Raw genomic sequence first — 11956 nt, 5'->3', positions numbered from 1 at the left:
TTTATTTTATCATTGAGGAAACTAAGTTACAGAGAGGTGAAGTAATCTAAGAAAACACAGTCAGAAAATGGTAGGCCTGGATACAAACCCAAGTAGCAAGGCCTTGAAATCTCTTAGTCACTCAGTTATCAAGTCAGAATATAAAAAACATTTGGGATTCAAAACAGGTACTGAAATAAAGCCACATTTTCTTAGGAAACTTTTAACAAATTGAACAAATTAATAACGCCAATAACAGTGTAGGGTAAATGTTCAGATTAATTAAGCATATAAGTAACTAATGTCTGTTATACATCATCATTTTATCTAGTCACTAGCCAAGTTTTATACTGCTTAGTTCCCAAGACCGTAGGAGGTCTGGAAATGATATGCTGTTGCATTTTTAAAAACACAATCTATGCATTTCATAGACATTCAGATCAGCATTTTTCTTATTAGTTTGACCTACTACAGTTTCTTTTACTTTATACACTTGCCTTTATTATCACATAGTAATGATATCTTGGGATTATGAAGAATTGGCTACACAACACTAGACACCCTTTAAAAAGAAAGAAATTCTGTCATTTGCAACATCCTAGGTAAACCTGGAGGACATTACGTTTAGTGAAATAAACCAAGCACAGAAAGACAAATACTCCATGATTTCACTTACCTGTGGAATCTAAAAAAGTGGAACTTACAGAAGTAGAGAATAGAATGATGATTACTCAAGGATGGGGGTACAGGGTGGGGACGGGGAAAGGGGAGATGTTGGTCAAAGGGTACAAAGTTTGAGTTAGACAGGAGGAATAAATTTTAGTGCACAGTATGGTGACCATAGTTAATAATAACTTACTGTATATTTCAAAATTGCTAAGAGTAGATTTTAAATATTCTCACTAGGAAAAAAAAAGGTAAGTAGGTGAGGTGCTGGATATGTTAATTATCTTGATTTTATCATCCCTTGGTGTATCAAAATGTTACATTGTACCCCATAAATATGTATAATTATTATTTGTCAATAAAATAATTTTCTTCTACATAGTTTGGATTATTTTATTTATTTTAATGACACATCAAAACATTAAGAGTGCATGCACTTTTTGTCTCTCTTTTAGAGATGGGAAAGTTGAGTAAAGCAGGTTCAGATTCCCTGGAGTGAAGGGGGCAAAACCAGGGCAGTCCCTCCTGCAGTCTTTAGAATGCTGCTGCGGGGTTCAGTGGAGAAAGTTGGGGGTGGGGGCATTGAATGAGCACTGCCCTTGGAGTCAAACAGACATCTGATCATGTTGCTTTCTGTTCCTGAGGATAAGACTCAACCGCTGTCTAGAGATTCTGAGGTCAAACACTCAAATGTACAAACACTCAAGAAGTTCCTCTGGGCTTTGTATGTTCAGAGACTGAAGAGATGCAGCGTTCTCTTATAAGAAAATTTTACTGATTCAACTGAGAATATGCAGAGGGAATGAATAAAGACGCCTAGTCTCCAGAAATTATTGCATTTCCATATGACACACCATTTCATGAAACCTCTCTGCATTTATAAAAGCTGTTTTCTTCCTGAAGATGTGCAGCTTATGCAGAGCTAATTACTCCCAAGTCCTTGGGGAATGCAAATATGCAGACAACTAGCATCATGGCAAAGAAAAAGAGCCCTCAATGTTTTTTTTCCTTTTGTCCCCCTTGTTTTTCTTTCAATAAATGCAAATTCTACTATAACCTTAGTAACTTAGTAGTTCCTAAACTCCAGGAAAGCTGCAAGCCATTTACTTTGCGTATTATTTATGAAAAGCAATAAAAATTTGAGAGATACAAAAATTTCCTATTACATCTGTTTGGTCTTTCAAAATAAATTAAAATGGATAATAATAATATCTTATTTAGTCCCTGCTGTGTGGCAGATACTATAGAACCATGATGTCATTTACTCCTGACAACAGCCACAGAAAGTAGATATCATTCTCTTGAGAACTGTGACAACTGCCATCACCATGACATTGCTATTTGGACTTAAGACCACCTGTGTCAATATAACTTAAGTTACTTGTTCTGAAAACTTTTCATAGAATAGATAAGACTGTAAGCCAACAAATAACTTCTCTGTTTGCCTTAGGAAATTCCTGCTGATCAGCTTATCTGAGATAACAATCTGCTCCCTTGGGCAAATTGCTCACTCTCATCAAGCCATAGTTTACTCATCAACACTTGCTTTAAGATCCTCCCTTAGTTCACCTTGGGCTAAGGTTACATCATGATCTTAGCCCAATTCCAGTCAGTTTCCTTTTTTTTTTGAGATAGAGTTTCGCTCTTGTTGCTCAGGCTGGAGTACAATGGCACGATCTCAGCTCACTGAAACCTCTGCCTCCCAGGTTCAAGCAATTCTGCCTCAGCCTCCCGAGTAGCTGGGATTACAGGCATGCACCACCACACCCAGCTAATTTTGTATTTTTAGTAGTGATGTGGTTTCTCTATGTTGGTCAGGTTGGTCTCGAACTTCCGACCTCAGTTGATCCGCCTGCCTTGGCCTCCCAAAGTGCTGGGATTACAGGCATGCACCACCACACCCAGCTAATTTTGTATTTTTAGTAGTGATGGGGTTTCTCTATGTTGGTCAGGCTGGTCTTGAACTTCCGACCTCAGTTGATCTGCCTGCCTTGGCCTCCCAAAGTGCTGGGATTACAGGCATGAGCCACCACACCCGACCTTCAGTTCCCTTCTTTAAAGACTCTTGAGGTTACTTGAACCAAGATCTCAAAACTGTATAAATATCCACCCCTGACTTCTCTTTTCTGAGGTACCACTAAGACTTTGTCAAGATGGTGTTTTCCTTATTAAATTGTCTGACAGCATTTGAGGGAGTTTAACAATTCTTGTTTTACAAATGAGCAAAGAGAGGCCCAGAGTTTCAGTTATTTGTCCAGGTTCACTCCCTTAGTTAAGGGTTGGAGCCAGGATTCCAATCCAGAACTATCTGACCCCATCCCATGTTCCTGATCGCTCTGCTACTGTGATCTTTCAGTTGGAATGAAAATCCAGTTTCTTTGGTTTCAACCATGGACATATTTGGCTTTTGAGGAGTAAAAGAAAATCCAAGCAATAGTTGTCTTAGTCTGTTCTTGCTGCTATAACAAAACATCTTAGACTGAATAATATATTAAGAACAGACTTTCTTTCTTACCGTTCTAGAGGCTGGGAAGTCCAAGAGCAATAAACCAGCAGCTGAGTCTGGTGAAGGCCTATTCCTCATGGGGGACGTCTTGTGGTGTCCTCACATGGTGGAAGGGCAAAAAGGGCCAAATGAACTCTGTTAAGCCCTTTTATTTATTTTATTTCATTTTCAAACAGGGTATTGTCACTTAGGCTGGAGTGCAGTGGCATGATCACAGCTCACTGCAGCCTCAACCTCCTAGGCACAAGTGATCCTCCTAATTCAGCCTCCAGAGTAGCTGGGACTGTAGGTGTGCACCACCATGCCTAGCTAATTTTTTAATTTTTTGTAGAGATGGGGTCCCCCTATATTGCACAGGCTCTCAAGCCCTTGTATAAGAGCATTAATTCCATTCATGAGGGCAGAGCCTTCATAACCTAATTACCTCCTAAAAGTCCTGCCTCTTAATACAACTGCACTGGGGATTGAATCCCAACGTGAACTTTGTAGGGAACACAAACATTCTAACCATAGCAATGGCCCAGTTGACAGTCCTGTGTAAAGCAGCTGCCATGTGACCTCGTATGTTTAATTGTCTGTGGGAATCCAATACTACTGCTTCAGAATAAACTCTTACCAACATTCTCTAAGTGAAAGACGTAGGTCAGGCAAGGGCCAGGAAAACCAAATCTATAATTGGTGTGACCTTTAAACTATCAGTATATTATTTAGCTGGTATATTAATTTCCTAGAGCTGCTAACAAATTACCTCAAAGTTGATGGCTTAACACAACAGAAATTTACTCTCTCTAAGTTCTGAAGGCCACAAATTCAAAATCAAGGTCTTGCCAGGGCCACGTTCTCTCTGAAGGTTCTGAGGGAGAATCCATCCCATGCCTCTCTCCTGGATTCTGGTGGCTCCCAGCAACCCTTGGCATTCTGTGGTTTGGGACTTTATAACTCCAGCCTCTGCCCTGGTCTTCACATGGCTTTCTCTTTTTGTCTCTGTGTCTTCTTTTCTCTTTCTTGGAAGGACATTTCTCACTGGATTAAAGTCCCAACTCAATCCAGGATGATCTCATCTTTAGACCCTTATCTTAATTACATCTACAAAGACTTGTATTCAAATAAGATCACATTCTGAGGTTTCAGGTGGACATATCTTTTGGGAGCCACAATTCAACTCACTACAGCTAGTAAAGTTTGTTGCTGGCCTGGTATTAGCATCAACATTATTACATCTAAATAAAAATGCCAATGAAAAATAATATAAAGAATAACAATAATAGCTCATTTTTTAAAAATGTAGTCTTTCAAAATTTTTTTCTTTTTTTTTTTTGAGATGGAGTCTCACTCTGTTGCCCAGGCTGGAGTGCAGTGGCTCAATCTCCACTCACTGCAAGCTCTGCCTCCCGGGTTCCTGCTATTCTCCTGCCTCAGCCTCCCGAGTAGCTGGGACCACAGTCGCCTGCCACCACGCCCAGCTAATTTTTCTTTTGTTGTTGTATTTTTAGCAGAGATGGGGTTTCACTATGTTAGCCAGGATGGTCTCGATCTCCTGACCTCGTGATCCACCCACCTCAGCCTCCCAAAGTGCTGGGATTACAGGCGTGAACCACTGCACCCAGCGTCAAAATTTTTTTATATAAAACCACTGTTTATGGGATATTACAGTGATCATATGATGTTTGATTACAGCAGTGCATATATGGAAATTTTAAATATCTTATTCATATCATTGATTCTATGTAAACACAATGGCTTTGTGAAAAGACCATTTTCTAGAAATGTATCCAACATTTATCTAGTGCATATGGTGTTCCAAGCACTGGGGAGATACCTAAATGATGACAGTACTGTTCTCCAGTTTGTAAAAAGAGAAAAGTGAGAAGGATGATGATGAAATGGTAGCTCGATGACCACCTCCAACTTAAAACCATCTATGGAAGAACATATTAAGGCTCAGAATATATGATTCCCATAGATGTTAGCAAGATTTTATTTATAATAACTCTACTGTGTTTTCTTCCTGTGTTACTCCCACACTGTAGTATATCACAGTAATTTCTGAACTGCATATTCTAACCACAGTTAACTAGAATTTTAAAAACTTTTTTGACCCAGTGGAAATACATTTTACACTTGACCCAGTACATGTATCACTGAAATAAGTTTCACAAATCAATATTTACTCTTAGAAGCATGATGAATGCTGATATTTTCTACTTTGTTGTGTTTCATTAGTAATTTAAATTGATTTCAAAATGTACTAATGGATAACCACAATTTATTAAGTAGCATCAATCATTCTTTACCTTATCCACCTCCACACACATATATTAACAGGATTTCATAATGAGTAGCTTTCTTGCATTTCATACAGTTCATTTTAGGACATAATCTCATTTATATTACTTTGGTAAGAACAATATTTCAGGGGCTTTAAAGATACAGTTCAAGGCCAGGCATGGTGGTTCATGCCTGTACTCCTAGTAATTTGTGGATGCCAAGGGAGGAGAATCACTTGAGGCCAGGAGTTCTAGACCAGCCTGGGCAACATAGTGAGACTCCCATCTCTAAGAAAAATTAAAAAATTAGCTGGACATGGTGATGTGCACCTGTAGTCCTAACAACTGGGAAGGCTATGGCGGGAGAATGGCTTGAGTCCAGGAGTTCGAGGCTGCAGTGAGCTATGATGGCGCCCCAGCCTGGGCAACAAAGTGAGATCTTGCCTCTTAAAAAAAGATAGAGTGTGGCTCATGCCTGTAATCCCAGCACTTTGGGAGGCGTAGGCGGGTGGATCACCAGAGGGCATGAGTTCGAGACCAGGCTGGCCAAGATGATGAAACCCCATTTCTATTAAAAATACAAAAATTAGCCAGGTGTGGTTGTGTGCACCTGTAATCCCAGCTACTCTGGAGGTTGAGGCAGGAGAATCGCTTGAACCTGAGAGGCAGAGGTTGCAGTGAGCCAAGATTGCACCACTGCACTCCAGCCTGGGTGACAAGAGTGAAACTCCATCCCCTCCATGCCCACATCAAAAAAAAAAAAAAAATGCAGTTTAATAATTGGGAAAACCACATTAGATGATTTTACATTTGATTACATATTGTTAGAACACATTTTTGAATATATTAATGCATTTAAAACATGAATAAATGATACTTTGCATGTGTTCCTTTTTCCCCACACACCAATTTTTTCAACTGCCCTACAGTAGCTTCCACTTGCTGGTGCCTTTGGGCTGCCATGGCCCCAACCTTGGCTCTACCTGTGCATGATCTTATAGTTCTGGGTCAATCACTCTGTTTCTATGATTCTGATTGGTTCAGCGTGGTCAGCTGCTTGTGTCCGCCCTAGTCAGCAGTGATCTGATTGACCGAGGTCCTGTAGCCTACATGGCTGCTTTCCATAGCTTTTCTTTTCTTTTTTTCTTTTTGAGACGGAGTCTCGCTCTGTCGCCCAGGAGTGCAGTGGCGTGATCTCGGCTCACTGCAAGCTCCGCCTCCCGGGTTCACGCCATTCTCCTGCCTCAGCCTCCCGAGAAGCTGGGACTATAGGCGTCCGCCACTACGTCCGGCTAATTTTTTAAATATTTTTAGTAGAGACGGGGTTTCACCGTGTTAGGCAGGATGGTCTCGATCTCCTGACCTCGTGATCCTCCCGCCTCGGCCTCCCAAAGTGCTGGGATTACAGGCGTGAGCCACCGCACCCGGCCTGCTTTCCATAGCTTTTCTAAGGGAGTAGATATCAGTCAGGTCCCAGAAGTTAATAATACACTGAAATTGGGAAAACTGGAGAAGATTTTAATGAGAAGTGATTTATAAAGATCTGGGCATAAGAAAACCACAAGAAACCACAAGGGATAGTAGTACAGTATCCTTGGGGATTAACTGCAGGGGACCATTATTACCCCTGGGCCAAAAGAGGCAGTTACCAGAACCTGGGGAGAGAGCCAAGTGGAGGGGCCTGCTGGACAGGACCTGCAACCTTTAATGAAGGTGTTACCAGCAGTGAATCCGACAGGCCTGCAGTAAACGTGATCCTTGCCTCCTCGAAGGAAAGAATTCACCCAAAGGGCATAAGGCAGTGAGAGACAAGTTTTAGAGCAGAATTAAAAGTTTATTAAAAAGTTTTAGAGCAGGAAGGAAAGAAAGGAAGCAAAGTACACTTGGAAGAGGGCCGAGCAGGCAACTTGAGAGATCCAAGTGCCCTATTTGATCCTTGACTTGGGGTTTTACCCATTGGCATGGTTCCTGGGTTTCTGTTTCTCCTCTCTTGATTCTTCTCTTGGGGTGGGCTATCCTCACGCACAGTGGCCTGCCAGCGCTTGGGAAGGATCGCATGCACAGTGTGTTTACTGAAGTTGTCCGCATGTTCACTTGAGGCATTTTTCCCTTACAAGTTGAGCATTCCTAGAGGAAGGTCATATACCAGTTAAACTCCACCATTTTGCATCTTAATGAATGCACATGCTTGAGCCTGCTCATCCAGCTCGTGAGATCTTATCTGGAAGCTGCTCATCACCAGCTTCAGGTGTTTTCTGTCTATTGTTAGACTAGCTTTCCGTGGTGCCAGCTGACACCAATTATTATTTTAGAGAGACAGTTTAACAACAGCCCGACCATCACCTGATGGTTGCCTGACGTTTCTGGGCTAAGAGGCCCCTCTCCTTCCCTGCTTATGTCTGCCTAACTACCTACTCTAACAAAGGGACACAGCCGAGCTGGGGCTGGGGTCTAGAGTGGTGGTGGCAGGGAGGAGAATTTGGAGGAGCAAATACAAAGTATCTCAAAGCACAGGAAGTGTGGATAAGAAGGGAATGATTGGCATCTCAACCGCAGGGGTGAGTCCACAAAGCTTTCTGGAGGAAAGCTTTTCTTTGTTTTTTTAACACTGCTGGAAATGACTTAGGAGGCCCCTATATGCCAGATACTGTTCTAAGTTTGTTATCTGCATTAATTCATTGAATACTGAAATAGCCCTCTGAGGAGAATAATACTGTCTTTTGTAGAGGTGGGGGGTGCTTTTCATTGAAGTTTAATATACATAAAGTGCACACATAAATGACAGTTCAATAATTTTCACAAAGGCAACACACTCAGGCAATCAGCCTGCAGATCAGGAAAGAAAACATGACCAGCCACCTAAGACTCCCTTTCCAGTCTCCACCACCCTCAGTGGTGTTGATATCCAACACCAACACTGAAACCGCCTTTGCAAAAATTATATCAGTAAGAAAAATTTTAACAGTGAGCTGGGCTACCCTCGCCCCACCCCCATCTTGCGTTTCCCTTAATTATTCCTGGGCTTTGGGGCTGAGCTGAATTTGAGGGACATTTGGGTAAGTTTAAATGATAATAGGCCTTCCCTCAAACTCAATTGCTTTTCTAAAGGTAAGGGGAGGCCTCCAGGCTAGGGGAAGGAGAAGAGCCTGAGTCTCTTGCTAAGGTATAGACATGAAGATTGTTAGTCATTATTCCAGAGGTTACAGGAGATGCAGCTTCCCCAGTGATTCCTGCAGATAACATCTCTGTTGTAGGTTGGCTTTTTGAGACATCTTTTCAGGTTTTTTTGCATGTCTGACACCCATGGCTTCACGTTGACCTGATGGCTCCACCTGGACCCTCAACCCCACTCCTGTGGCCCCACCCAGAAGCAATTCAGTGCACAGGAGGACAGCTTTGACCCCCTGTGATTTCATCTCTGCCCCAACCAATCAGCAGCAGGCCTAATCACTGCCATCACTTCCCCCAAACTGCCTTTGAAAAATCCTTAACCTAGGAGCTTTGGAAGAGAATTATTTCAGTACTAAATTGGTCCCCACGTGGCATGGCCGGCCTTGTGTCTATAAAACTCTTTCTTTAATATAATGCCATGGTTTTTCTTTGTGCAGTCACAGGAAGAACCCCTCAGGCAGTTACAACACTATCCTAATATCCAACACCAATGAGGATTTTTGCCATTTTTTGTACTTTATGTACTGAAGTCGCACAGCACTAATTCTTTTGTCTATGACTTCTTAGCTCAACTTTATGTTTGTAGCAACAAACTTAATTCGAAAATTGTGGTAAAATACATACAACACAAAATTTACCATTTTATCCATTTTGAAGTCTACAGTTCAGTGCCATTAAATGCATTCACAATGTCGTGTAGCCGTCACCAGTATCCACTGCCAGAACTTTCTCCACATCCCAAACAGAAACTCTATACTCATTAAACAATAACTCCATTCTCCCCCTCTTTCCCCCAGCCCCTGGTAACCACTATTCCACTTTCTGTCTGTGGGAATTTGCGTATTCTAGGCACCTCATATAAGTGGAATCATGCGGTATTGGCCCTTTTGTGTTTGGCTTATTTCATTAACGTAATGCTTCCCACGTTCATGGTCATCCTCATTTCATAGGTGAGGAAACTGAGGCACCGGAACATTAAGGAAGGAAGTGGTGAGCCTAGGATAGAAACCCAGGCAGTCTGACTCCAGTGCCTGAGTGCTTAAGAGCATCATTGGGCTGTTTATCAATAAGCCTTGTGTTCACAGAGTCAATGATAATAGTTATTCAAAGCATGGGCTGGCTGGATGGCTCTGACTGCTTCTCAGAGCCTACTGACCCAGAATAAAACAACTTGAAATCCACTTTTTCTTTCCTGTGTGGCAAAAAGAAGAGTTTCCCTTTGTCTTCTTGTGTCTGGCTAAAAGAGCAAACTCTTTCCTCTAATTGCAGACTCTTACTTGATTGTTTCTGCAGTCCCTGCCATTCATCCATATCCATGATGACTCTGCTCCCATCCCCGAGACCAGCTTCCTGGCGCTCACTTCAGAGCCACCATCTGGCTGTCTCAGCACTCCCTATTGGGTAAAACTCATCATTCCACTGTGCACAACTCTGTACAATTTGCTCAAAATATTAGTTTTCTGCAGAGCCCCTTTTGACATGGGAGCCAGAACAACCCATTTTGAAGCCAATGATGCCAGTCTGGCTATTGTTAGGAATGGGGACCTTGGTTAGCACACACCAACCTACCTCATCCAAAATGAATTCAGAGGCCAGCAGAGATCGAGTCCAAGCTCTTCCCTGACTTTGGGCAGTCAAGCCACAAAGGGCTGGTACATATTTACCAACAGTCCGCACATGTCTGACTTGTCTTCGCCAAAATCACTGAATTCCAGCATCTCAGAATGCTGGGTGCCAAGAAAAGGCAGGTAGCCATAGTTGTCTTGGATGGTATGAGTCAGCAGCAATGGTGCTCTTCGGTAATGAGGTACTGACTTTTGAACACAGGAATAACGTGCCAACACTAAGCCACAAACAAATTTTTTATATTGGGAATTTGCAAACATAAGGCCCTTTTTGTACCTATCAGACAGTTAAACAAAATTTGCAACACTCTGCTAACAGATTCTCTTTCTTTCAGCAATACAATAAATCGCATTACCTTTCTGGTCCCATTTGTCATCAAACACAAGAAACAATCTAACCAAAATGCTGGCTCCTCCTCCTCTGCCGGAGCTTTAATTATTAGTGTTTTGCAGCTCAGTCCTAGCTACATTTTCCTCCTGTGCGTGATCTTACTCATTTAAATGTCATTTGTACTTGTCAGAACCCACTTTGTTACAAGTAACAGAAACTAACTCAACTCTGAAGCAAAAATGGGAATTCATTGATTCACGTAATTGTGATGTTAGCACCAGGACTGACAGCCTCATGGGCCTCAATGCTGCATCAGCACGTGGCCTCTCTCCCTCTGTTACTTGGGTCTTTTTTTCTGTTGTGTTGTGTTGGTCTCATTCTTATTAGGCTACAGTCCCAAGGTGGTTTAAAAAAAAAAAAAAAAAAAGGCCCTGGTAGCTCCAAGCTTGCACTGTACCAGTTTAGCAATTCTTCTGTAAAGAACAACTTTTCCTTCCTTATTGTTCCACTAAAAGTCCTTTGGTTAATTCTTATTGAAATGATCTGGGTTATCTGCATAGCCCTGAATAATCACTATGACTGGGTAAATGGCTTGTGCTGACTGTTCAGGCCTGAGACTTCTCCTTACTTCTTGGCTAGAGGAGAATCTGGAGCTTTGATTAACAGCCTGTCATGATTCTTAGCCAAGAAGGAGGGATATTTCCCCGAAAGAAAATCAGGATCCTTTTAGCAAAAGATATGGGATATTTTCCCACATAGAACTATACTATCTACGTGCTGAAGATTTCAAAATTGATTTCTTTCTGGTCCAGACCTCACCCCTGAACTATAGGTTCATATATCAAACAGCTTCCTTGACTCGTCTTATGGGCATCTTAATCTCACTGATATGGTTTGGCTCTGTTGTCCCCACCCAAATCTCATCTTGAATTGTACTCCCATAATTCCCACATGTTGTGGGAGGGACCCAGTGGGAGATAATTGAATCATGGGGGTGGTTTCCCTCATACTGTTCTCATGGTAGTGAATAAGTCTTACGAGATCTGATGGTTTGATCAGGGGTTTCCGCTTTTATATCTTCCCCATTTTCTCTTGCCACCACCACGTAAGAAGTGCATTTCACCTCCCACCATGATTCTGAGGCCTCCCCAGCCATGTGGAACTGTAAGTCCAATTATACTCTTTTTCCTCCCAGCCTCGGATATGTCTTTATCAGCAGCGTGAAAACAGACTAATACACTTACCATGTCCAAAATGTATCTCTTGATTATGAGCATCACACCCCTACCCTATCTTATCCCCAACCTGTACTTTCTTTCTTACAAGCAAGAAGAGCTGCAACTGGCTAACTTAGGCAGGCAGAATGTGCTGGAAGGCTTTGGGACTCACAGAATTGATGGCAGGCTGGAGT

The sequence above is a fragment of the Pongo abelii genome, chromosome 10 (genome assembly GCF_028885655.2).
Source record: "Pongo abelii isolate AG06213 chromosome 10, NHGRI_mPonAbe1-v2.0_pri, whole genome shotgun sequence".
NCBI classification, from domain to species: Eukaryota; Metazoa; Chordata; class Mammalia; order Primates; family Hominidae; genus Pongo; species Pongo abelii.
This window is presented reverse-complemented; position numbering follows the sequence as displayed.